This window comes from Mesoplodon mirus (assembly GCF_964341445.2).
Source record: "Mesoplodon mirus genome assembly, chromosome: 8".
Taxonomy (NCBI): Eukaryota; Metazoa; Chordata; class Mammalia; order Artiodactyla; family Ziphiidae; genus Mesoplodon; species Mesoplodon mirus.
Window position 1 is genome coordinate 12,016,228 of NC_138984.1, and position 27,399 is coordinate 12,043,626.

The 27,399-nt window shown below is 39.5% G+C and overlaps 1 protein-coding gene and 1 pseudogene across 5 annotated transcripts in view; one reads left to right on the forward strand and one right to left on the reverse strand.

Moving 5' to 3' along the window:
* RHBDD1 (rhomboid domain containing 1) overlaps window positions 1–7,951 on the reverse strand; it is a 118,273-nt gene extending 110,322 nt beyond the window's left edge. For all 4 annotated transcript variants that reach the window (XM_082630480.1, XM_082630482.1, XM_082630481.1 and 1 more), the window contains exon 1: window positions 7,816–7,951. The gene's annotated coding sequence lies outside the window, so the exon portion shown is untranslated. The remainder of the gene's footprint in view (window positions 1–7,815) is intronic.
* Window positions 7,952–10,537: 2,586 nt separating this feature from the next.
* LOC309809445 (large ribosomal subunit protein uL22-like) lies at window positions 10,538–11,180 on the forward strand (annotated as a pseudogene). Its single transcript has one exon. The product of its transcript is annotated as a large ribosomal subunit protein uL22-like (transcript).
* The last annotated feature ends 16,219 nt before the right edge of the window (window positions 11,181–27,399 follow it).

Consider the following 27,399-nt stretch of genomic DNA (forward strand, 5'->3'; position numbering starts at 1 on the left):
CCACATCCACTTTGTGCTTTATTCCTACCATCCCATTCTTTAACCAAAATCACCCAAGTTAGAGGCTCTCATCACTCAAATATTTAGACACTACATTCTCTGAACTTTCTTGGGTAAATTAGAATAAAAGGGAAAAATTCTCTTTCAACCTAGCAAATATGCCCACTATTTTTCCCTTTATGTCTTCTCTACTAAAAGTTGTTTTACCTTCCTTCACATGGAATTTAAAACCAAGGTTCATATAATTTTGGCATTTGTTTACTTGACTGTATGTCCTAAATGTGCCAAGGTTTCGTGTCTGGTTATAGTTATTCAAGGACACAGACAACATCTGTGTTTGGTCAGATGCTTTTAGTAAGAGATATCAGTACAATATTCAGTTCGAGTGTAACAATTTCAGCAAAGAAGTAAGGGAAGAATGAAGTAAGGACCCAAGATCAGATGCTCGGACAACACATGAAGCTCAATAAACCAACTGCATTTACATGCATTGTGCATGTTTCACTTCTAGACAGCATACAAGGTCAAAGTGCTGTCAGTTACAATAAGCTTTCAAACTTCTGGTCAATTACCTGGTTAATAACAAAAGACAAGGCTATGACATCATTACAGTTATAATTAATTTACACAGATCAGCCTCCTGTTAATCAAATACATCTTTAAAAGCATTTAATTATTTTTCACCTAGAAAGCAACACTTAGCTTTGTTAAATGAAAAGCAACCTGGCTGAATTCAACATGAGAGGCTGTCAGACTGCTCTAAGACATAAAGGACAAAAGGCTTCACAGGGCATACTGTGCAATATAGGAGCTACTGCCATACTCACAGCAAACAGAAGCATGAGATGATGGATAACACAACACATTTGAACAGTTTCCAAACATAAAGAAGTTGTCAGGGAACTTGAGGTAAACAGACAGATTCTGGAAAAAGAAACATCACAGTGCTTTTTGTCAAAATGATACACAGGGCTAGCAATATTAACGTTTGCAGTAGAGGACAGTAATCAAGGTCATGGACTTTGGTAAGAGCTCCACAATACGCCAGCCATGTGACCTTAGGAAAGTTATTTAACTACTGGTTCCTCACCTGTACAAGGAGATAATGCGGCCATATTTGGTGTTGTGAGGATTAAATGAGATTATATATATAAAATCATAAATTGGGAAATGATACTGTTTTAATGCATATTGATACATAAATTAAAATAAGGCTTAAGATTAAAAAATTTAAATAGCTTTAAAGTGTCTTTATAACTTAGTAACCAATTAGCATTTTTCTGGGCTATGATCCTACATTTTTAAACTGCATCATGTGATTCAATTACACATACATTTAAAAAAACAGTATGATGGGCATTGGAACAGTGGAAGGCACATGAAAATAGAAACGATTTTTTTAACTAAGATAAATTTTGCAATAAAATCTCAAATCAGAGTTTTTGTCAACATTATCTTTAAATTACCATTACATTTGAGAATTTAATGAGCCTCCGTTTTAGGATTAAAAAAACTCTATATGTCAGATGGAAAAATTTTTTATCTTCCCTCCTTTTTAAAGGGTTATAGTCGTAACAGAAATGATTAGATTATCTTTATACATGAAAAATGAAATACTGGATTTTGTATATAATCTTGACTTTTGCTCCACAGTGAGGTGAATTAGTGCCAACTCCAATTCTGATCCATCACCGCTTATGATTTCCAATATCAATCATAAGCTGGTTCCTTCTCTCACGGACTACAAGTTTTAGTTTAACGAGGGCTCATTAAAGTTCTCCGACTGACAGCCCTGCAGACGTAGGCCCTTAAACCAGGAGGCACACAGGGAGCAGCAAGGCCAGCATCCCACCATCACTCTCTTCAAGAAGATTTAAGTGATTCTATTCTCAGGTTTGCTCCACACCAGATTTCTCTGTTTGTCTACCTAAAGTCAATGAAAAAGTGATAGCCATAACCTCATTTAAATTAACTCATGTAAGAAATGTTAGTGAACTATTTATGTAACTTGAAATCCTCCCAACACAAGAGCTAAAGAGGGGAGAAGCATGCCAGACTTCAGAGCTGTTCACATTCCACAAGCACACAGGACGTCCACTAATTACCAGGTGGTGGAGACAGCTTGGGGTTTGTTTTCTTTCTTTTTCTCTGCCCAGCATTAACACCTCATTCTTTCAGTAACAGGTAAGAGACACCTCTCACCCCCATTGGATGTGGTCCTGGGTGGGGCGACCAGAAATCCAGGATGCCTTTCCTACACTGATTCAAGGGTAACAGTGACCAAGACTGGAATAATAACTCTCTTCCTGGAATCTAACACTTTTGCAGAGACACTAAGACCAACAACTTCTGGATCTGATACTCAGAACATTAACTTAAAGAATTTTCCAGATCTATCAAAGTCTATCCAAGCCTCAAGAGCTCACCTAGCTGCAGTCCTGTGTGGTTTGGTTTTTCTGTAGATTTTCTGAGCTTATCCATATACTTCCAATAAACCTCTTGTTCTTGAATAAGTTATCTGGATAACTTAGTTAACTTAATTTCTGTTGTTTGTAGTCAAAGAACCCTACACAGGTACTAGGGAATTTGCCAAGGGCTGGCAGCAGATCCTAGTTTATTTCAAGCATCATCAACTCTCATTTTTCAGAGTACATACAACACTCTAGCTAATAGGAGAACCAAAACGTGGAGGGTATACAAACAGCATCTCAAAGGTCTGCCACAGGCTGAACATCTAGAAAGCAAAAAGGTCCCTTATTAATACAAAATTAACATTCCTTGGAAAGAGAAAGAGGAAGCCCTGAATACTTCCGTGTGAAGGAACTTCTACTACACGGGCAGCACACACAATATTTATTCCTACATCTGTTCAAACTCAGCATCACAACTGACTCATTAAAATACACATCCCTGAAAATTTCTGGTATCTGTAATATAAAAAAACATAGCAAAATTTCTTTAACAGTGTTGCCCAAGGGACTTTCCTCAAGGGAAAAAATTCCAAAATTAGAAGTGGCTGCCAACACACACACTCACTCACACACACACACACACACACCCTTATATATTATTTATATAAAACTGAAGTCATTGTAATATGTATCTAAATTTCATTCATACTATCCTGATATTGTGACTTTGGATTAAAAATGCATAAGCGGGCTTCCCTGGTGGCGTAGTGGTTGAGAGTCCGCCTGCCGATGCAGGGGACACGCGTTCGTGCCCCGGTCCGGGAAGATCCCACATGCCGCGGAGCGGCTGGGCCCGTGAGCCATGGCCGCTGAGCCTGCGCGTCTGGAGTCTGTGCTCCGCAACGGGAGAGGCCACAGCAGTGAGAGGCCCGCGTACCGCAAAGAAGAAAAAAAAAAAATGCATAAGCAAGTGAACACTGTGGAGAAACAGCTGTTGGTGTAATGACAACATTCCTGGATCTGAAGCTAGATATGGGGTCAAGTCTGGATGCCATCGCTTACTAGTACGTGGTCTTGGGCAAATCCCATAATCAATCCTGCTGAGCTTTGGTTTCCTTATCCATGGATGATGAAAACTCCACTTACTTCCTGGAGTCATCGGGAAGAATAAATGAAATAGCATATTATGTAAAAGCACACAGCACATCCCCAAAGTTTGTTTTCCATTCTCCCTTCCACTCCATAAACTAATGAGCCTTTTGCCCCCATGGAACTAGACTTTATTGCTTTATAATTATGATGCTCATGTAACAATGTCCAAGAAACAAGATGGTAAATAATACCAACATGCAAACCTGAATGTACACATTGTTAGTTGGCTACCAGCTTGATCCCAAAGGGCTCTTGCACACTATCTATTGCTTCCCAGAAATTTGATACATTTTCTCTTCTGAATGCAGCCAGAATTATCCATGGGCTTTGAAATATCACCATCATGATGCTGCACAGAGCAGCTGGTTGATTGAAAGTGACTCCCCCTCCCCCATGCCCCAGCTGTCACCAGGAAACCCTCCTCAATGTGTGAAAAAGGACAATGTGATATTACTACTATCGCTATTAAAAACAATCTAGCAAATACTTAGCATTTGAAATTGTTTTTCTTATGAAAGCTCACTATTAACTAAAAATTAACTCTTTAAGAAAAACCCTTTACCATATAAACGCAAACCAGCTGCTTTCATACAACAAAATACTAAAGGACAGTAAACACAAGTAATATATTTCCATTGACTCCTTGTTTCTTTTTCCTTGAGTCATTTGTAATGCTAAAAAACAGCCAGTTAAAATATTAAAGTTTTAACCGTGGTAACAGCTGTCACAGCTTAGAGGGATTAAAAAAAAAAAACCTTAGATGATTTCTCAAAACACGTGGATAGATTCCTCCCTATTTTTATATAATATGGGTCAGATTGAAGGCTGGATTTTTTTTTTTAAATAATCTCTCACTTCTCTACATGAGAAACTATACATATGTCTGACACTGCTAATAACCCTGGGAGTTGTCTTCAGAACAAGTTTGTGGATCCCACTCAGGAATTCTCAACATCTGACTTTTTAGGTACAGCTCGTCACCTGAGGATTTCTACCCCACAGATGAAGGGTTTCACACCCTGTCACATGGACTCCTTGAAGTGTCACTGCAGGAGGCTCAGGATGAGCACCAGCAGGCAGGGCCTATGCCCTTCTACCCCTCTTCTCTTAAAACCTCTCAGCTCCTGAGCTTTACAGGTAAGATGCTGCTAAAGAGGGTCCCCTGCTAAAAAATCTGAGGCCCCCTGCTTAGATGACTAGAGCTACAGCATAAAAGGCAATCTATCTTTCTAAGGCATTTCTATCTTTGTAATGGTTTTTTAAAAGAATTTTTACATACACATGCATTTACCTAATTTTACTTAAATGTATAGATTATTTATCCCTACCTCCATAGTATAATACATTGTCAAGTAAACGAAATTATGACCTAGTATGACACCTTTCAAGTAGTTTCCATGCTCACATATTCATACGCACTATATACAGAAATACATGAGATTTTTTTATCATTTTTTAAAATGGAACATAAAACTCTTCACTTTCCTATCATTAAGCGTCCATATTGAAAAATAATGATTTCAGAGCTATAATAGCATTTTCTTATTCTTTGGTGCATGTCTTCAGTGATGTCTCATCTCCTGTAACAAAGTGCCCCCTTCTGTGGCTGACTGTCCCCATTAACTAACTGTAGATACTTAAACAGTAATCACCCGCTGAACTTGACCTTCCAGTAAACACTCAAAACAATTTATGAAAGTTGCTCTGTTATGCTGATAGAACTGAAAATGGTGTCTTTCTACCAGGTTTAGAGTTTTAACTTTCTCCAAAGTGACTGCTTTCTCTCATTCACAATACTGTGAAAGCTCTTCAGCATTTTGCTTAAAAAGAAAAGCAGCGCAGTCAAGTAATTAATAAAATTACCTCATTTATAAAAATATTATGAGGAAATGAATGAGATCAAGCTAGGTTTGAGGTAATAACTACCTTTTCTCCCCTGTCCAACATGTACCAGTTACTGAGCCTCTCGGCGTAACAGACATGCCTTCCACTTGATTTCATTTTATTCACTGTCCTGAGGTAGTCACACACCACGAGTCCTACTCTGTAGGAGAGGAAGTTCAGGCTGGGAGGGTGTTAACTTGTCTACTGGACACAATCAGTATGTAGCAGAGGTGGGGTTCAAAGCAGGGTCTGCCTGACCCAAAACCACCGCTAAAGATCAGCCTTTCTGACACAGAGAACAAGAAAAATGGGGCCTTTGAAAAGTGAATACTTCATGATGGGCCAGTGTTAATTTAGCATTAACAAAATTATTTATAGGGGCAGATATCCAAACTGACTCATAGTTATCTGAAAACTCACCCACAATACCCAGGAGCCACGGTGTGGCCTCGGGAGCAGTGGACTCTAATCAAAGTGACCTGTTGTTTCAGCCATGGTGCTACAGACTCTTCTCAACATCACAATGAGTCTAGGCTTTAGGTCAGCTGCTTCAAATCCCGAATATTTCTCTTTATCCCCCCAACACCGACCACCTGAAAAGGGGAAGGAAAAAGCTGTAACGCTGCAGCTGACATTCTGTAAAAACAGCAGATGGAGGGCACATCTAACTTAATACCTGTGATACTTCCAGAAAGCAGAGGTAAGTAGATATGATGAGAACTTCTTTGCTATCGTGGAGCTGTACGACACATGGGGGAAAAAGGACAGAAACATCTTCAGTCTTGTCTCTCGTTTCCAAGTCATTGCTCTATAATACTTCTCAACTCTACAGCTAAGGCTGATCTCTGATCAGTTATCCACTCTACTTTCTTTACCAAATTCTGGGTCAAAAGAAGGTACAATGAAGCTGAAAAAACCAAAAGGCCAAAGAATTAAAAACTGCTCTTTAACACAATGACTACTGCGGTTCTTAAAAATACTACAGCACTGGTATTAACTGAATATCCTACATTCGACAGCCTCAATCGTATACAATATAATGAGAATCCATAAAAATAAACTGCCCTCTAAGCAGCAGAGAGGCACAATATTTGTGCACTACAACTCACATCTAAATCAAGGAAGAATCTTTTCAGCACAATCTATGTACTTATTTTAGACAGTTCTAACAAGTTCCTTAATAACATCTCATCTTTGTTTTCCACCTGTATTAAACTCTTTTCCTGCATTTTTACACTTCAGCCCTATGAAGTAACCTTTAACTAACTTGTCCCAGGTCCTACACCTAAGAAAGGCTTCACCTGGATTCACATTCCATTCTGTGACTTCACAATGGCTGTTCTTTATCACTATGGCCAGTAATTCTCAAGCTTTAGCACACAGGTACCTTGGGATTAATTCGAAGTCTTGTTAAAATAGATTTCTGATTCACTAAATCTGGGGTAAGACTCCTAAATTTGCATTTCCAACAAGTTCCCCGCTGACGTTGATGCTGGTAGTCCTGGAAAAATTTGGGAACCCAATACACTGCCTTCTTCTAAGATTATTTGCTTTCCCAAGCCCTGCCACACCCGCAGCAAATTAGAAGTTTCTAGATTTCAAGGTTATTAGAACAGCAAAAAGTGGCATATAAATGTGAGACATAAGACAGATTTTTAAGGAGCAATTCCAAAGGAAAAAAAAAAAAAAGAGCAAAGTCCAGCTGTCACTGCAAAGGGACCAACCCATCTCGATGACTCAGTCATGACTATGCAATAATTTATTTTGACAGTAACACTGAGTTTATGCTCGGTTTGGAAAATCATATAAGCATGTGATCCGTTTTTGAAAAGGTTTTTAAGGCCTGGACAGAAAAGCATTAAATACACTTAGTGTATTTCCTGTCCCGTATTAGGAGAAATACCACTACTTAGATTAGGATTAGGACTGTGTTTGCCACACACTTGTTATTGAGAAACAGAGTTACTCTTCCAAGAGAAACTGAAACTGCAAGCTGTCGCTGATGCAACGTCCCTTTAAACCAACACACCGCGCCTCCCAGGGCCAACGCCATCCACCCAGGGCCTGGACACGTCGTTCCCTGTGCGATCGGCCTCAAGCAGAGACGGGAGTGAAGATGAAGAGACCCCCGTTAGACTCCCTCCGGGAAACTCCCTCCCCGTTCTCGGACCTGTTGAGAGCTCCCACGAAGCGGAGGCTGCGCCTCCAACCCCGCCCCCGCCCGGCCCCAAGAAAGCCCACGGCCTCCCGCAGCCCCCGCCGCCGCCGCCGCCGCCACCGCCGCCAGCGCCAGCGACCCTGAGAACAGGCGAGAGACGCGGCGTACAACGGACAACGGCAGCGGCGCCGAACAGACGCGGAAACTCACGCGCTATACGGCCCGCCTGCGTCCCCACGTCTTCGCGACCACGTGCGTCATCACGCACGGGCGCCCGCCCCCGGACGCTCCAGGTCCCAGCGGCTTGAGGGGCGGGGAGAGAGCGTGGTTGATTTCGCGACGCAGCTCCCACGGCCCCCGTCGGGCGTGGGGAGGGCCGTAAAGCGGGGCGGGTGGGCAGCGGCGCATGCTCAGTTGCGCGCGTCCTCGCTCTTTTTTCCCTGCGGGCTGGCCTCTAGGACCGCGTGCGGTGGCGGTGGCTTGGAGGAGGCTCGACTGGGAAGGGACCGCGGCCGAGCGCGGTGTGGAGGGCTTGTACTTTCTACTCGTCCTCCAAGCTCCGAGTGACACCTAGATAATAATATTCCTTCTGCCATAAGTAACTATTGGCTTCCCACCACGGGTAAAGCAAGCGAACGGCCTGGCCTACATTCGAGGGACCGGACGCGGGCTGGAGATGCGGCGACTGGGCCCCGTGGCGACTGAGAAACTGCCCTACCGGGCCCCAGCCCTGCCGCAGGCTCAGGACCTGCTGCGTGCAGGAGTCACATACTACCTGTGAAGTGGATGGCAGAAGAGACAGAAATCTTCATGAGTTATCAGACGGCTGGAGAGTGGGCCATCACCTATCTCAGGGCGGAACCCGCGGTTACAAAGCAGGCCAGCCAAACAAGGTCGTGGGTGTACATTTCACAACCCAAAGTCTCAGTCTGAGGCTGCATTTCTATGTCTGTCTGTCCATTTAAGGCTATAGGTGTTAAGTATTTCTGTTAACCTATCATTTGATGCAATTTTAATTATGGGTCTGTTTCTGCTCTGGAACAGGTTTTATGTTGGGTTGTAGGAGTCAGGTTAAGTTAAATGCTGTATTTCATGCCATATGAGAAAACTATCTTATTTGGTATGGAATTTTCTAATAACTAGGGGGAAGATGCGTCTTTTCCAAGGATGAAATCAAGTGCAGGTGGTTTTATGCTGCTCTGTATTTATTGGAAGTTGTGGCAGCTGTGTTTAGATAGTCTACTTAAACAAAAACTGCCTAAATCAGAAGAGTTTTGACTATCTTTTGTTATTGTGTATTGCAAGAATTCTTCATGGAAATGTTTATTATGGAGTTTGGAATTTAAGTGAAGATTTGGCTCACGTGCAGGGTATATAACAGACGTTCAAGTGATAAAGAAGAATCTTAGCAATTTGCAACTGTGTTCCTTGAGCCTTACAAGTTATCCCTTTCTTCTGAAAACAATACGCCGATCAGAAAGTTTGGCTGACAATGAGAAACTGCATTTCTGGAAATAGAAATTCAACTGAAGGGTGGAGGTGAATTGCCAATAGAAGTATTTTGTGTGTTTCCCTAGAAAAAATAAAAGTAATTTCTCAAAAAGAAGGGATTCCCTTTTATCCTGATCCATGATATTATGCATCAGTTTAATTAATGCTAATCCTTATTTTCCATTCTCTAACACCATTTACACCTTTCTATAATTGCATCATTTTTCTTGTCCTTATATGAATATATCAAATACAAACGTGATTTTAAGGGAGCCACAAATCAAGAAGTCTCAATACAGTAATCTCATAAAAATGTCTTTATATAGGGGATTAAGAGTATACTTAGGCAATTTTATTCAATTTCAGACATTATCAGTGAAAAATTTCATAGCCATTTAAGAGGAAAGAAAAAGTCTAAGGTTTAAAAAATGACCTTTTTTGTCCTATATGATTCATTGATCAGACAAGAATTTTTTTAAGCCTATTGAAATCAACATGTATCATACTCAATCCCCATTTAAATTGACAAACAGATCACTTGGATAATAATTGTATATCTTAAACATTAACATATGTGGCAATCAGCAAGATCGTTTTACTGGGGCAAGGCTTCAACATACCAAAAAAATCAATGCCTGAAGAAGTCCTTTAACACAAAAGTTATGCAATTTTTAAATTACCTTGTAAGATAATGATTCCTAAAAGCTCAAAAGTACTCTTGTATCTTTATTGTGAGAAAAAAACAGGATTATGCACATGACGTATGATATTTGAGACCTGTGTAATGGTCTGGACAATTTTCTATTTTTATCAAAGTTTTTTTGCAGGAGAGCAAAAATACCTGAGATTAAGCCATCTGATTTAAATGAGTGTTCCTAAAATGTGATTCTTGAGTACAGAGGAGTTGTGGTAAAAAATCTTTGTACATTTCATAAATCTAGTGTTGAAACTGGCAGAAAGGCAGGTGAGTATCATTCGCAGCTTTCAAAACCTGGACTGAAGGTGGGAAAACATGAGTCAACAACACCATGAGCAAGTAACACAACTGGAGTATTATTTTAAAGAGGAGCTTGTTTGGTATCTAATTCCTTGTAATGGAGCAAGTATTTATTATACCCAACACTGTACAGAAAGATGTATGAAACTCATCAAAGAAGCATTTGATAAAATGAAACACATTTATGATTAAAAACTCTCAAAAAAGTAGGATTAAAAAAGAACTTCCTGGGCCTCCCTGGTGGCGCAGTGGTTGAGAGTCCGCCTGCCGATGCAGGGGATACGGGTTCGTGCCCCGGTCTGGGAGGATCCCATATGCCGCGGAGCGGCTGGGCCCGTGAGCCATGGCCGCTGAGCCTGCGCATCCGGAGCCTGTGCTCCGCAACGGGAGAGGCCACAACAGTGAGAGGCCCGCATACCGCCAAAAAAAAAAAAAAAAAAAAAGAACTTCCTGCTTTTCCAGTCAGCGGCCTGAGGTGACCTCTAAAAATGGTTCGCTATTCACTTGACCCAGAAAATCCCACAAAATCTTGCAAGTCGAGAGGTTCAAATCTTCGTGTTCACTTTAAGAACACTCGTGAAACAGCCCAGGCCATTAAGGGTATGCATATCTGAAAAGCCACCAAGTATCTGAAGGATGTCACTTTAAAGAAGCAGTGTGTGCCATTCCGTCGTTACAATGGTGGAGTTGGTAGGTGTGCCCAGGCCAAACAGTGGGGCTGGACGCAGGGTCGGTGGCCCAAAAAGAGTGCTGAATTTTTACTGCACATGCTCAAAAATGCAGAGAGTAATGCTGAACTTAAGGGCTTAGATGTAGATTCTCTGGTCATTGAGCATATCCAGGTGAACAAAGCCCCCAAGATGCAGCGCAGGACTTATAGAGCTCATGGTCGGATCAACCCATACATGAGCTCTCCGTGCCACATTGAGATGATCCTTACTGAAAAAGAACAGATTGTTCCTAAACCAGAAGAGGAGGCTGCCCAGAAGAAAAAGATATCCCAGAAGAAATTGAAGAAACAAAAACTTATGGCCCGGGAATAAATGCTGCAAAAAATAAATGCAAATAAAAGTAAAAAAAAAAAAAAAAAAGAACTTCCTTCCTAATAAAGGGCATCTGTAAAAAACCTACAGCTGACATCATACTTAGTGGTAAAACAGTGAATGCTTTCCCCTTAAGATCAAGAGCAAGAGAAGGATGTCTGTTCTCACCACTTATATTCTAAAATTTATTGTGGTGGCGGTTGCACAACTCTGTGAATATATTAAAAACTATAGAAGTGGGACCTCCCTGGTGGCGCCATGGTTAAGAGTCCGCCTGCCAATGCAGGGAACATGGGTTCGAGCCCTGGTCTGGGAAGATCCGACATGCCGCGGAGCAACTAAGCCTGTGAGCCACAACTGCTGAAGCCCGCACGCCTAGAGCCCGTGCTCTGCAACAAGAGAAGCCACGGCAATGAGAAGCCTGTGCACTGGAATGAGGAGTAGCCCCTGCTAGCCGCAACTAGAGAAAGCCCACACACAGCAATGAAGACCCAACTCAGACAAAAAAAAATAAAAATGTTACTCAAAGTTTTAGCCAGTGCAGTAAAGGAACAAAAGAAATAAAAGGCATCAAATTGAATATGAAGAAGTAAGATGGTTTTTATTCACAGATGACCTGATGCTGTGTGTAAAAATCTTGAAGAAAACACACACACAAACACTACTAGAATTAATAAATGAGGTAGCACAGTCTTTGAGTACAAGATCAAAATTTTAAAGATGTATATATACTACAAATTAAAATTCCAAAAATAGCATTAAAAATATAATTTCATTCCAAATAGCATCACAAAGAGTAAAATGCTTGGAAATACATGTAACAAAAGAGGTGCAAGACTCATACACTGAAAACTACTTAAAATGGCTGAGAGAAATTGACCCTCCATGTTCATGGACTGGAAGGCTCAATATTGTTAAGATGGCCGTTCTCCTAAATTGATCTATGGATTCAACACAATCTCTCTCAAAATCTTAGCAGGATTTTTTTTGATAGAAATTGACAAGCTGATTTTTGTAACTTAGAATAAAAGGTGTATAATAGCCAAAACAATTTTGAAAAAGAATAAAATTGGAGGAATGACACTACTCAATTTCAAAATGTACTATAAAGTTACAAAAATCAAGACAGGTTATTACTGGTGAGAGTAGGCATAGAGATCAATGGAATGTAATTTAAATAAACCTATATATGGTCAGTTGATTTTCAACAAAATTGCCAAGGCAAAAGATAGTCTTTTCAACAAATAATGCTGGGAAAATTGGACATCTATATGAAAAAAGACTATTAATTTGGACTCATGTTTCACACAGTACACAAACATTAACTCCAAATGGAACATAGGCCTAAATATAACAGCTAAAGCTATAAAACTTCTAGAAGACACAAGAGAAAATCTTTGTCAGATTAGTCAAAGGCTTCTTAGCTCTGGCACAAAAGAAAAATGATAAATTGGACCTTCTCAAAATTAAAAAAACATTTGCTTTTTTAGAAACATCACTAAGGATCAAGCCACAGATTGGAGGAAAATATTTGCAAATTTTATGTTTGATATAGGATTTGTATCTGGGATATTTAGAGTACTCTTACAACTCAAGAAAAAGATAAACTATTCAATTAAAAAGTGGGCAAAAGAGTTGAGTAGAAACTTCACCAAAGAAGATATATGAATAACTAATAAACATTTAAAATATCACCATCATTAGTCATTAGGAAGATTCCAATTAAACCAAAATGAGATACACAACACCCCTCCCCCACCCCCAGTGACTATAATAAAAAACACTGAGTAACGGCAAGAATGTGGAGAAACTGGAATTACTGGTGGAGATGTAAAATGGTGTGGCCACTTTGGAAAATAGGTGGCTTTTTTAAAAAGTTAAACATATGATACAGCCCAGCAATTCCACTCTTAGGAATCTACCCAAGAGAAATAAAACACATGTCCATAAAAGACTTGTGTGCCAATTTCAGAGCAGTATTATTTATAGTAGCCCCAAACTGCAAACAATCCAAATGCTTATCAAGTGTTGAATAGATAAATCAATAAGAAAGACACAAACTACTGATTAATCCTACGACATGGATGAACCTCAAAAACAGTATGCTAGGGCTTCCCTGGTGGCGCAGTGGTTGATAGTCTGCCTGCCAATGTGGGGGACGCAGGTTCGTGCCCCAGTCCAGGAAGATCCCACATGCCGCAGAGTGGCTGGGCCCATGAGCCATGGACGCTGAGCCTGCACGTCCGGAGCCTGTGCTCCGCAACAGGAGAGGCCACAACAGTGAGAGGCCCGTGTACCACAAAAAAAAAAAAAAAAAAAAAAACCAGTATGCTAATTGAGAGAAACCAGACCCAAAAGACTGCATGTTGCATAATTCCAATCATATGAAGCGTCCAGGAAATGCAAATCTATAGAGGCAGAAAACAGATCAGTGTTTGCTTGGAACTGGGGGTGAAAGCCGAGTTAACTGTAAATGGACATGAGAAAACTTTTGAGGCTGATAGAAATGTTTAAAACTGGTTTGTGAAAATGGTTACCCAGCTCTATAAATTCATTAAAAATCACAAAAACACACTATACACAGACATTGGGTGAACTTTATGGTATGTAAATTCTACCTCAAAGTTGTTTATGGATGCCATACTCTAGGAACTTCTAGTCTTGTATTGGAGTGGAGGGATCTACATAAATTTCAGTGAAACCAGATAGAAAGAGCTAACTGCTCTAATGAGTTCAAGTTAAATTAACTTGAGACTTTAAAGGAAGATAATATTGACCGGAACTGGAGACATGACTGAGTGCTTTGTGGAGTTGAAATTTGAATAGTTTCCTTGAGGTATAAGTGGGATTGGACCTACTGAGGTGAATGGAAGAGAATTCCAGACCAATAAAAACAAAAACCAAAAAAATAGTGAAGTGAGAACAGCATTATGAGGAATCAATCATTAGGGTGATTTATGTTTTGCGTAGCGTATGAACAGAGTAATTATTTTGATCAAGAATAAGGAGTGAATATGGTATGCCATTATTTCCAATATTCTTGGTGTATGAGCATTATAATATAGATACTGGACTAAAAGGAATGGGAAAAAGTTTTAGAAGAATAGTGGGTAAGCTTAGCCATAGATTATGGATGTAAAATACAGAGAATACTAAATACCACTTGAAACAAATTAATAATAAAAGTGCAATCAGTTAACATGTTTTAGAAATTCTTACAATGATCTTGTCTTTTGAGTCTTTATATGGAAATGTGTGCTTTAGAACTTCAGTGGCTTTTCATTGGTTTAAATGAAGAATATAGAATTAAGAATCTATCATGACTGAGTTCCTTCTACAGCCAATAGAAGTCCTGGAAGTAATAAGGTATTACTAAAACTACAAATAGGAGCAATGCACTTGCAGTAGACCTGTGATGGTTAATTATCCTGACATTATTATGGCCATTATTATAATTGCATATCAATTGTCACTAATCAACTCTCAGTCAATCTAATGGAGCAGAAATATAAGTAGGAAGCTGTCAGTCAAAGGCTCTCTCTTGGGACTTGGATTCTTGGGAGGATCTGGAGAAGGTGAGGCCATAGTCATCTCAGCATCAGAAATGATGGTGCTTCAGTGGGAGAGCTGGAGGCTGAGTACCCCTCAAAGCTCTTATAGAAGGGAAGGGTGTTAGCTCAACCATCTCAGGATTCGCTGAACTTTAACACAACCCTTGACTCTCTACTGCTAAGACCTTCAGATACAGATTTTATTTTCTTACAACTAAATATCATTTTAGTAAATTTTAAAATTGTTTTCTCAGTCCTCTAACATCCTGTGAGATCTCACTATTACCACTACTGTGACCTCTACTTGATAAGTAAGGTAACGCATTGAGACCTCCTATCAAAGTGCCTGGAACACAATAAACACTCAATACAGATCAACTGTTTCTATAACTACTATTAGCCACCATTGTTGAGTGTCTACTATGTGCCAGGCACTTCACCTCCATTTTATAAGTGAGGAAACGGGGTCAGAGAGTCTAAGTAATTTAGCAAAGCTCACAAAGCTAGTAGACAGAGGGATTAATGGTTCAAACTTTCTAATACACTATTTCTACTTCTTGGTTTTGTTTTGTTTTGTTTTTGGCCTCACAGCATGTGGGATCCTAGTTCCCTGACCAGGGATCAAACCCTGGCCCCCCTGCATCAGAAGCACAGAGTCTCATCAACTGGACCACCAGGGAAGCCCCCACTATTTCTACTTCTGAATGTTAAATGTCTAGTGCTGCTTGTCATTGGATGCATCATTGTCCACATAAAAGGTAATTTTGTTTTTATTCACGTACATGTTTACATAAAGTTTTCATTGTTTCATTAATTATCTAAACTATAAAAAGTGAAAATGACAACTTACTGTCCATTTCAGAATTATTTTGAATGTGTGTCTTTCAATTTTCTACATTTTTCTATTTTAAGATGTCTTTTTTCCTATTGAGTGTTTTGGATAAATCTTCCTTAATCTTATTTTGACTCATCATGATTTTTATCTAAAAATTAAATTGGGTTTACAGATATCCCATTGTTCTTATGTTTACAGGATAATAGTAGAATATTGTGTGAGAGTTCCTTTTTCATTCAAATAATAAATCCTAAATAAGCAGCTTATTTGAATAATCATCCTTTAGCAGCATTTTTCTTTTACATCTGTGACTGCCACTTCTGTTTTCATATCAATTAAAATTCTGATGCTTCTATGACCACAATGAATAATTTCACTCCAAACTGCCATGTCACATTTTCTATTTGCCATATGAGACCTCACAGGAGCCTTCCTAAACCACATCTCCTCAAATCAGGCGGAATATATCATGAAGACTGTATATGTCTTTTATGAAAAAACAATGCAGATCATGAATTCTTAGCAAAGGAAGATCTGTGGATGTTCTTGCTAGGAAAAAATATGCAAAAAGGAACTTGAACCAAAATATGGGAAATGAGGCTGTGATGACAGTAGCAGTAGATGATGCCGGCATTCTGGCTATCTTTCCTGTCTGCAAGTGGTCCACGGTGATTTTAAGACCTTCTTTGGGCTCATGGGAGCATATCCACACACACATACACACAGCTGTATCTCCACCACGGTTTGCTAATAGTTAAAATCTCTTCAAAAATGCCCTTCCATCCACAATTAGACATAACATGTTTAAAATGTAGAGCTGTTGAGGGAACACTTAGGAGAGAATGAATTTATTAAAGGTCAATGAATCCACCTGTCTCCCAGCATGTGGCAGTCCTGACTAGAGGGAACCAGAGGCAGAGGGATCTTGAGTGGAGGGAGAGAAACTGGGACAAAAGACACAGTAGAAAAATATGCAAAATTACTGCTAAGGTTTTGCCCAGTTTACTACAATAGGACTAGGAAAAATAGAAGCTATGGGCAGAGCAGAAGAGGTGGGAATTTTTGACATCAACTATAATCACAGATAGCTCCACTTCACATAATTTATATTTTTCTTTTTCCGTTTTAATTTAACACACCTGACTTCTAACAACAGCATCCCTTTCCCAGGGGATTTGTTATTCAAGAGCTAACTATATAAGTAAAGGCTGCCATTTATCTGAGAATGTTAAGTATATATCAGTGAAAGAGGTTTTTTACAGTTCACTGTTTATTTTTCTTAAGTTATCAGAATGCCAGTCTTAAGTGAATGGCATATCATATAAGTTTTCATGCTGCCAATTATGTTTTTAATTTATTTTGAAATAATTGCAGACTTTATAGAAAAGTTGCAAAAATAGTACAGAGAATTTCTGCATATTCACAAAATATCCTAAATGTTAACATTTGTTTCTCTTTCTCTCTCCCTTTCTTTATATATGTATGTTATATTAATATATTAATTGATATATATATGCACACACCATTTTTCTGAATCATATTGTTGTCAAACCCAAGTTTGTGTGCCTGACGCACAGTGAGGCCAAACAAACCGAAACATCAGAGTTTGGAGCAGAGAAAAGTTTATTGCAAGGGCCATGCAAAGAGAATAGGTGGCTCATGCTCAAAAGACTCCAACTCCCTGATGATTTTCAGGGAAACGTTTTTATAGGCAAAATTTCAGGGGGAGTGGGGGATGGTCTGTAGGGTGTGTGACCTTCCTCTGACTGGTCAGTGGTGAGGTAACAGGATGGTGTTGTTACCCAAAAACTGGGGTTGCCTCTTGGTGGGTGTTGAGCTTCAGTATGCATTTTCTAAAAGAACAAAAAAAATGTTTTTTTTTTAAGAAAAAGGTTATTAACCTTAAATTTTGTCCACAAAAAATTAATCAGTCAATCTAAGAAAGAAATGGAAAATTGTATTCATGCCAAATTGCGGATTATGACCCAGGAATAGCCTCTCAGAAAGCTCTAAGAACTATTCTGCCTGTTAGAGATCAATGCATAGTTACATAGGTTTTTGAGACAGAGAGCTATGCATTAAGTGACATAGACAGTTTGCACAATCCAGATCTGTAAGTACAAAGTGATGGGCCATCATGACCCCTTACAAAGTCAAGAAGGAATGTTATCTTTTAAGGAGTTGTCTTGGTGCTAGTAGAATGTTGCTCTTTATGGTTGAGCAGGTATTTCTCCCAATAGGGGAGGTTTGGTTGGCGCATAATGGACATATATAATACACAGTAGAGGGGAGAGAGGAGGCCAAAGGGCAGAGAAAATTGTTTAAGTTTTTTTGTCTTGCCATAAAATATGAATTTTATTTCACAATTTCCAGGGTAAATCTAGTACACTATTCTCCCCATTTTACGTTGCTGACATCCAAGTGCCATTGGGCTCAGCTGTGAGAAAATGTTGACATCTATTCAAGACCATACATCCAAATATTAAGTAGAGCACAAACTTGTTTTAAAAAAATAAAATGCAAGATGGCGGAAGAGTAAGACGCGAAGAACACCTTCCTCCCCACGGATACACCAGAAATACAGGTACACGTGGAACAACTCCTACAGAACACCTACTGAACGCTGGCAGAAGACCCCAGACCTCCCAAAAGGCAAGAAACTCCCCACATACCTGGGTAGGGCAAAGCGGAGAGATCCCCACACAGAGGATCGGTGCCGAGCGGCACTCACCAGCCCGAGAGGCTTGTCTGCTCGCCCGCCGGGGCACGCAGCGCTGGAAGCTGAGGCTCGGGCTTCGGTCGGAGCGCAGGGAGAGGACTGGGGCTGGCGGCGAGAACTCAGCCTGAAGGGGGCTAATGTGCCACAGCTAGCCGGGAGGGAGTCCGGGAAAACTCTGGAGCTGCCGAAGAGGCAAGAGACTTTTTCTTCCCTCTTGGTTTCCTGGTGCGCGAGGAGAGGGGATTAAGAGCGCTGCTTAAAGGGGCTCCACGGACGGGCGCGAGTCGCGACTGAAAGCGCGGAACCCAGTGACAGGCGTGGGACGCTGGGGCTGCTGCTGCCGCCGCCAAGAAGCCTGTGTGCGAGCGCAGGTCACTGCCCACACCGCCCTTCCGGGAGCCTGTGCAGCCCGCCACTGCCGGGGTCCCGGGATCCAGGGGCGGCTTCCCTGGGAGAACGCACGGTGCGCCTCGGGCTGGTGCAACGTCACGCCGACCTCTGCCGCTGCAGGCTCGCCCCGCACTCCGTGCCCCTCCCTCCCTCCCGGCCTGAGTGAGCCAGAGTTCCCGAAGAGGCTGCTCCTTTAACCCTGTCCTATCTGAGCGAAGAACAGACGCCCTCCGGCGACCTACACGCAGAGGCGGGGCCAAATCCAAAGCTGAGACCCAGGAGCTGTGAGAACAAAGAAGAGAAAGGGAAACCTCTCCCAGCAGCCTCAGAAGCAGCGGATTAAAGCTCCACAATCAACTTGATGTACCCTGCATCTGTGGAATACATGAATAGACAACACATCATCCCAAATTGAGGAGCCCGGAGTCAGTGCTGTGCCTCTGAGGTGGGAGAGCCAACTTCAGGACACTGGTCCACAAGAGACCTCCCAGCTCCACATAATATCAAACGGCGAAAATCTTCCAGAGATCTCCATCTCAACACCAGCACCCAGCTTCACTCAACGACCAGCAGGCTACAGTGCTGGACACCCTAAGCCAAACAACTAGCAAGACAGGAACACAACGCCACCCATTAGCAGAGAGGTGGCCTAAAATCATAAAAAGTCCACAGACACCCCAAAACACACCACCAGACGTGGACCTGCCCACCAGAAAGACAAGATCCAGCCTCATCCACCAGAACACAGGCACTAGTCCCCTCCACCAGGAAGCCTACACAACCCACTAAACCAACCTTAGCCACTGGGGACAGACACCAAAAACAACGGGAACTACGAACCTGCAGCCTGCAAAAAGGAGACCCCAAACACAGTAACATAAGCAAAATGAGAAGACAGAAAAACACACAGCAGGAGAAGGAGCAAGATAAAAACCCACCAGACCTAACAAATGAAGAGGTAATAGGCACTCTACCTGAAAAATAATTCAGAATAATGATGGTAAAGATGATCCAAGATTCTATTTCCCAGATCCAAAATCTTGGAAATAGAATAGACAAAATGCAAGAAACAGTTAACAAGGACCTAGAAGAACTAAAGATGAATCAAGCATCGATTAAAAACACAATAAATGAAATAAAAAATACTCTAGATGGGATCAATAGCAGAATAACTGAGGCAGAAGAACGGATAAGTGAGGTGGAAGATAAAATAGTGGAAATAACTGCTGCAGAGCAAAATAAAGAAAAAAGAATGAAAAGAACAGAGGACAGTCTCAGAGACCTCTGGGACAACATTAAACGCACCAACATTCAAATTATAGGGGTTCCAGAAGAAGAAGAGAAAAAGAAAGGGACTGAGAAAATATTTGAAGAGATTATAGTTGAAAACTTCCCTAATATGGGAAAGGAAATAGTTAATCAAGTCCAGGAGGCACAGAGAGTCCCATACAGAATAAATCCAAGGAGAAATACGCCAAGACACATATTAATCAAACTGTCAAAAATTAAACACAAAGAAATCATATTAAAAGCAGCAAGGGAAAAACAACAAATAACACACAAGGGAATCCCCATCAGGATAACAGCTGATCTCTCAGCAGAAACTCTACAAGCCAGAAGGGAGTGGCAGGACATAATTAAAGTGATGAAGGAGAAAAACCTGCAACCAAGATTACTCTACCCAGCAAGGATCTCATTCAGATTTGATGGAGAAATTAAAATGTTTACAGACAAGCAAAAGCTGAGAGAGTTCAGCACCACCAAACCAGCTTTACAACAAATGCTAAAGGAACTTCTCTAGGCAAGAAACACAACAGAAGTAAAAGACCTACAATAATGAACCCAAAACAATTAAGAAAATGGGAATAGGAACATACATATCAATAATTACCTTAAATGTAAATGGACTAAATGCTCCCACCAAAAGACACAGAGTGGCTGAATGGATACAAAAACAAGACCCATCTATATGCTGTCTACAAGAGACCCACTTCAGACCTAGAGACACATACAGACTGAAAGTAAGGGGATGGAAAAAGATATTCCATGCAAATGGAAACCCAAAGAAAGCTGGAGTAGCAATTCTCATATCAGACAAAATAGACTTTAAAATAAGGACTACTAGAAGAGACAAAGAAGGACACTACATAATGATCAAGGGATCGATCCAAGAAGAAGATATAACAATTGTAAATATTTATGCACCCAACATAGGAGCACCTCAATACATAAGGCAAATACTAACAGCCATAAAAGGAGAAATCGACAGTAACACAATCATAGTAGGGGACTTTAACACCCCACTTTCACCAATGGACAGATCATCCAAAATGAAAATAAATAAGGAAACACAAGTTTTAAATGATACATTAAACAAGATGGACTTAATTGATATTTATAGGACATTCCATCCAAAAACAACAGAATACACATTTTTCTCAAGTGCTCATGGAACATTCTCCAGGATAGATCATATCTTGGGTCACAAATCAAGCGTTGGTAAATTTAAGAAAATTGAAATTGTATCAAGTATCTTTTCCAACCACAATGCTATGAGACTAGATATCAATTACAGGAAAAGAGCTGTAAAAAATACAAACACATGGAGGCTAAACAATACACTACTTAATAACGAAGTGATCACTGAAGAAATCAAAGAGGAAATTAAAAAATACCTAGAAACAAATGACAATGGAGACACGACGACCCAAAACCTATGGGATGCAGCAAAAGCAGTTCTAAGAGGGAAGTTTATAGCAATACAATCCCACCTTAAGAAACAGGAAACATCTCGAATAAACAACCTAACCTTGCACCTAAAGCAATTAGAGAAAGAAGAACAAAAACATCCCAAAGTTAGCAGAAGGAAAGAAATCATAAAAATCAGATCAGAAATAAATGAAAAAGAAATGAAGGAAACGATAGCAAAGATCAATAAAACTAAAAGCTGGTTCTTTGAGAAGATAAACAAAATTGATAAACCATTAGCCAGACTCATCAAGAAAAAAAGGGAGAAGACTCAAATCAATAGAATTAGAAATGAAAAAGGAGAAGTAACAACTGACACTACAGAAATACAAAAGATCATGAGAGATTACTATAAGCAACTCTATGCCAATAAAATGGACAACCTGGAAGAAATGGACAAATTCTTAGAAATGCACAACCTGCCAAGACTGAATCAGGAAGAAATAGAAAATATGAACAGACCAATCACAAGCACTGAAATTGAAACTGTGATTAAAAATCTTCCAACAAACAAAAGCCCAGGACCAGATGGCTTCACAGGCGAATTCTATCAAGCATTTAGAGAAGAGCTAACACCTATCCTTCTGAAACTCTTCCAAAATATAGCAGAGGGAGGAACACTCCCAAACTCATTCTACGAGGCCACCATCACCTTGATACCAAAACCAGGCAAGGATGTCACAAAGAAAGAAAACTACAGGCCAATATCACTGATGAACATAGATGCAAAAATCCTCAACAAAATACTAGCAAACAGAATCCAACAGCACATTAAAAGGATCATACACCATGATCAAGTGGGGTTTATTCCAGGAATGCAAGGATTCTTCAATATACGCAAATCAATCAACGTGATACACCATATTAACAAATTGAAGGAGAAAAACCATATGATCATCTCAATAGATGCAGAGAAAGCTTTCGACAAAATTCAACACCCATTTATGATAAAAACCCTGCAGAAAGTAGGCATAGAGGGAACTTTCCTCAACATAATAAAGGCCATATATGACAAACCCACAGCCAGCATCGTCCTCAATGGTGAAAAACTGAAACCATTTCCACTAAGATCAGGAACTAGACAAGGTTGCCCACTTTCACCACTCTTATTCAACCTAGTTTTGGAAGTTTTAGCCACAGCAATCAGAGAAGAAAAGGAAATAAAAGGAATCCAAATTGGAAAAGAAGAAGTAAAGCTGTCACTGTTTGCAGATGACATGATACTATACATAGAGAATCCTAAAGATGCTACCAGAAAACTACTAGAGTTAATCAATGAATTTGGTAAAGTTGCAGGATACAAAATTAATGCACAGAAATCTCTGGCATTCCTATATACTGATGATGAAAAATCTGAAAGTGAAATCAAGGAAACACTCCCATTTACCATTGCAACAAAAAGAATAAAATATCTAGGAATAAACGTACCTAAGGAGACAAAAGACCTGTATGCAGAAAATTATAAGACACTGATGAAAGAAATTACAGATGATACAAATAGATGGAGAGATGTACCATGTTCTTGGATTGGAAGAATCAACATTGTGAAAATGACTCTACTACCCAAAGCAATCTACAGATTCAATGCAATCCCTATCAAACTACCACTGGCATTTTTCACAGAACTAGAACAAAAAATTTCACAATTTGTATGGAAACACAAAAGACCCCGAATAGCCAAAGCAATCTTGAGAACGAAAAATGGAGCTGGAGGAATCAGGCTCCCTGACTTCAGACTATACTACAAAGCTACAGTAATCAAGACAGTATGGTACTGGCACAAAAACAGAAAGATAGATCAATGGAACAGGATAGAAAGCCCAGAGTTAAACCCACGGACATATGGTCACCTTATCTTTGATAAAGGAGGCAGGAATGTACAGTGGAGAAAGGACAGTCTCTTCAATAAGTGGTGCTGGGAAAACTGGATAGGGACATGTAAAAGTATGAGATTAGATCACTCCCTAACACCATACACAAAAATAAGCTCAAAATGGATTAAAGACCTAAATGTAAGGCCAGACACTATCAAACTCTTAGAGGAAAACATAGGCAGAACACTCTATGACATAAATCACAGCAAGATCCTTTTTGACCCACCTCCTAGAGAAATGGAAATAAAGACAAAAATAAACACATGGGACCTAATGAAACTTAAAAGCTTTTGCACAGCAAAGGAAACCATAAACAAGACCAAAAGACAACCCTCAGAATGGGAGAAAATATTTGCAAATGAAGCAACTGACAAAGGATTAATCTCCAAAATTTATAAGCAGCTCATGCAGCTCAATAACAAAAAAACAAACAACCCAATCCAAAAATGGGCAGAAGACCTAGATAGACATTTCTCCACAGAAGATATACAGACTGCCAACAAACACATGAAAGGATGCTCAACATCTTTACTCATTAGAGAAATGCAAATCAAAACTACAATGAGATATCATCTCACACCAGTCAGAATGGCCATCATCAAAAAATCTAGAAACAATAAATGCTGGAGAGGGTGTGGAAAAAAGGGAACACTCTTGCACTGCTGGTGGGAATGTGAATTGGTACAGCCGCTATGGAGAACGGTATGGAGGTTCCTTAAAAAACTACAAATAGAACTACCATATGACCCAGCAATCCCATTACTGGGCATATACCCTGAGAAAACCATAATTCAAAAAGAGACATGTACCAAAATGTTCATAGCAGCCCTATTTACAATAGCCCGGAGATGGAAACAACCTAAGTGTCCATCATCGGATGAATGGATAAAGAAGATGTGGCACATATATACAATGGAATATTACTCAGCCATAAAAAGAAATGAAATTGAGCTATTTGTAATGAGGTGGATAGGCCTAGAGTCTGTCATACAGAGTGAAGTAAGTCAGAAAGAGAAAGACCAATACTGTATGCTAACACATATATATGGAATTTAAGAAAAAAAAATGTCATGAAGAACATAGGGGTAAGACAGAAATAAAGACACAGACCTACTAGAGAATGGACTTGAGGATATGGGGAGGGGGAAGGGTAAGCTGTGACAAAGTGAAAGAGCGGCATGGACATATATACACTACCAAACGTGAGGTAGATAGCTAGTGGGAAGCAGCCGCATAGCACAGGGAGATCAGCTCGGTACTTTGTGACCGCCTGGAGGGGTGGGATAGGGAGGGTGGGAGGGAGACGCAAAAGGGAGGGGATATGGAAACATATGTATATGTATAACTGATTAAATTTGTTATAAAGCAAAAAAATAAAATTAAATTTAAAAAAAAATAAAAATAAAAAAAATAAAATGCAAATGACCCATTAAGCTGAACTGCTAACATGACTCAAATATTTCTCTCTTCATGTGCACCAAAGAACAAGCATCCCAACGAAATTAAATTCACTTGACTAAATAATAGCCCAGAACCTTAAAATTAACTGATTGAATAAAATAATGTAAGCTATAAAAGAAGAAGATTTCAAGGAGACAAAGTCAGGATGAGAGGATGGGTCTAATAGGCTATGGTAGAAATTATTGTCACACAGAACTTTCAAGCAGTTTGCGGAGGCTAAGAGAGGTTTTTGTTTCTAATGTTTTTTACTTACAATGAGCAGGAAAGCATAGGAGACTTGGAAAGTGCACAGAATGTGATTTTCAGCTATAGCACTAGCTATGTGGTCTTGAGTAAGCCATTCAAACCCTCCGAAACTTAATTTTCTCAACTGCAAGATGAGAGAATCACATGAAATTATTTCCAAGGTCTCCTTCAGCTTAAGCATTTTAAGATTCCAAGATCTAGAAGAAAAAATAAATGGCACATTAGAAAAAAACCAAAGACAATAAGATATTAAAATGTGACTAGAAGAGTTGCTGAGCCAAAAGGAAGATAAATTTTTGAGATATAAAGAATCACCATAATTTTTAACATTTAAAAATTCACTTAAGTTGAAGTAAAACTTTGATGGTATAGAAAAATGGAGAGAATATACAGTTTTGTTATATTTTGGAATGAAGAAAGTAGAATCAAGAAGTAGTCAATAAACTAAATATAGTTGACAGTTACTTAATAAATATGTCCTGTGCTGTGATGTCCATGAGAGGCAATTACAGCTTTATACAAAGAAAATTCCTAAATTATAAAATAATGCATGACTCAAAAAACAACTTAAGTTTAAAACTTTCTATCTACTGAGAGCCAGTAAGTCATAGGAAAAAAACAAAGAAAAAAATATAAACAAAGTCAGCAACTCTGGAACAAACTCAAGCAAAGAATAAGTTGCTTATTTTAAATTTAATAGAAAAAATATAAATATTAATTCACTGCTTTTAAAAAATATGTAGAAAACACTACTAATCATTATTGCATTTATAACTGGCTTGAATTCAGGCAAACCAGGCTTGTGTCCCAGGACAACCCAGAGACTGTGTGATCTGGCCAACCTCTTTGTTTATTTTTATTTTTTTTTTATTTATTTATTTATTTTTTTGCGGTACGCGGGCCTCTCACTGTTGTGGCCTCTCCCATTGCGGAGCACAGGCTCCGGACGCACAGGCTCAGCGGCCATGGCTCACGGGCCCAGCCACTCCACGGCATGTGGGATCTTCCCAGACCGGGGCACGAACCCGTGTCCCCTGCATCGGCAGGCGGACTCTCAACCACTGCGCCACCAGGGAAGCCCTGGCCAACCTCTTAAATGGAGCAATAATTCCTTTCTCTGTGGCTTCTTGTCAGGATTGATTGATATATACGTATAAAATGTATATCTTAGTGAATGACATGTAGTAGGGGTTCAAAAAGATGTTAACTGTCATATCAACCTTTCCATCATTCATATTCGATCTTCCGCTTTGAGGAGGAAAAACAAGAGCTTGGGTAGCAGGGATAAAAGAGGATGGGGGTACCAGAGGTCTAGAGGAAGAGCAGAAAAGGTCTGACTGATGCTCTGGGGGTGCTGCTTGCCCACCTTCCTGGGCCAGTTAAGAGGCCCCATTTCTTCAGCGTGATTCTTTGGAAGACCAGCTGACTTTCTGGTAACTCCCTTTTGGATCTGTGTTAATAGCTCTTCTGATCTTATTTTCAAAAATAAAAGTTAATTTTTAAAAGAAACATTTACTTTTCTGTAGACTTTAATTTTTAGAGACTGAGAAAGAGTCTTAGGTAGGAGTGATGACTAGCTATTAGCCTAAACAGTGCTTTGTCATGAATAACATATTCATTTGCCTTTTCTTTTGTTGGGTGAACAAATCTCTTTAAAAGGAAAATTGAAACAAGGGTTTACTACTTACTTTTTCAGGAGTTTTTCTTAGGTCCTATAAAATATTCTTTAGTAAGTATCAGAAAAAGAGTCACCCTCACTGATTAAGGCTATCACTTACTGAACCTGTGCCATGTACTTTATTAATCAAAGTACATTTATCCTCCTAATGAGTCTATGAAGTAGGATTATTATCACATTTTACAGAAGCAAAATAAGTAGTATTAAGTTCACAGAGACAAAAAATGAGAGACTTGGAACCCAAACCTAAATCACCATGAATTAATCCGCAGAGCTTCTGCTGCCTTAGGTAAAAGGGAGACCTGAACTGCAGGAGAGAAATAATATCATGACATGTAATTTTCAAGCTTAAACCCAGGCAATATTTCATTAACAGATTTTTACCTCGAATTTTCTTGAGAGTTATTTTCAGTGAACATAATCAAGGGAGTAAAAATAACGAAGGAAAATGCTTATTTTTCCATTGCCAGGTTATATTTGGTCTTGGGAAAAGGCAACATGTTTGATTTTCAAGGTCCTGCTGAGAAATAAGATAAAATATTTTAACTATATTTTTTTATGGAATGAAGGAAACGTAGGACATGAATTGCCCATTGAATATTCTTGGGTTATTAATCACATGTGATTGATTTAAGGTGAGTTTTTAGAGTGTTTTTTAAAAAACATTATTTCTATTTTTGGTAAAATACTGTAACCAACTGTGTTTTCTGTAAAATGACAGTCTCTATAGCAGTATCTTTCCTTTTGCTGTTAAAAAAAAA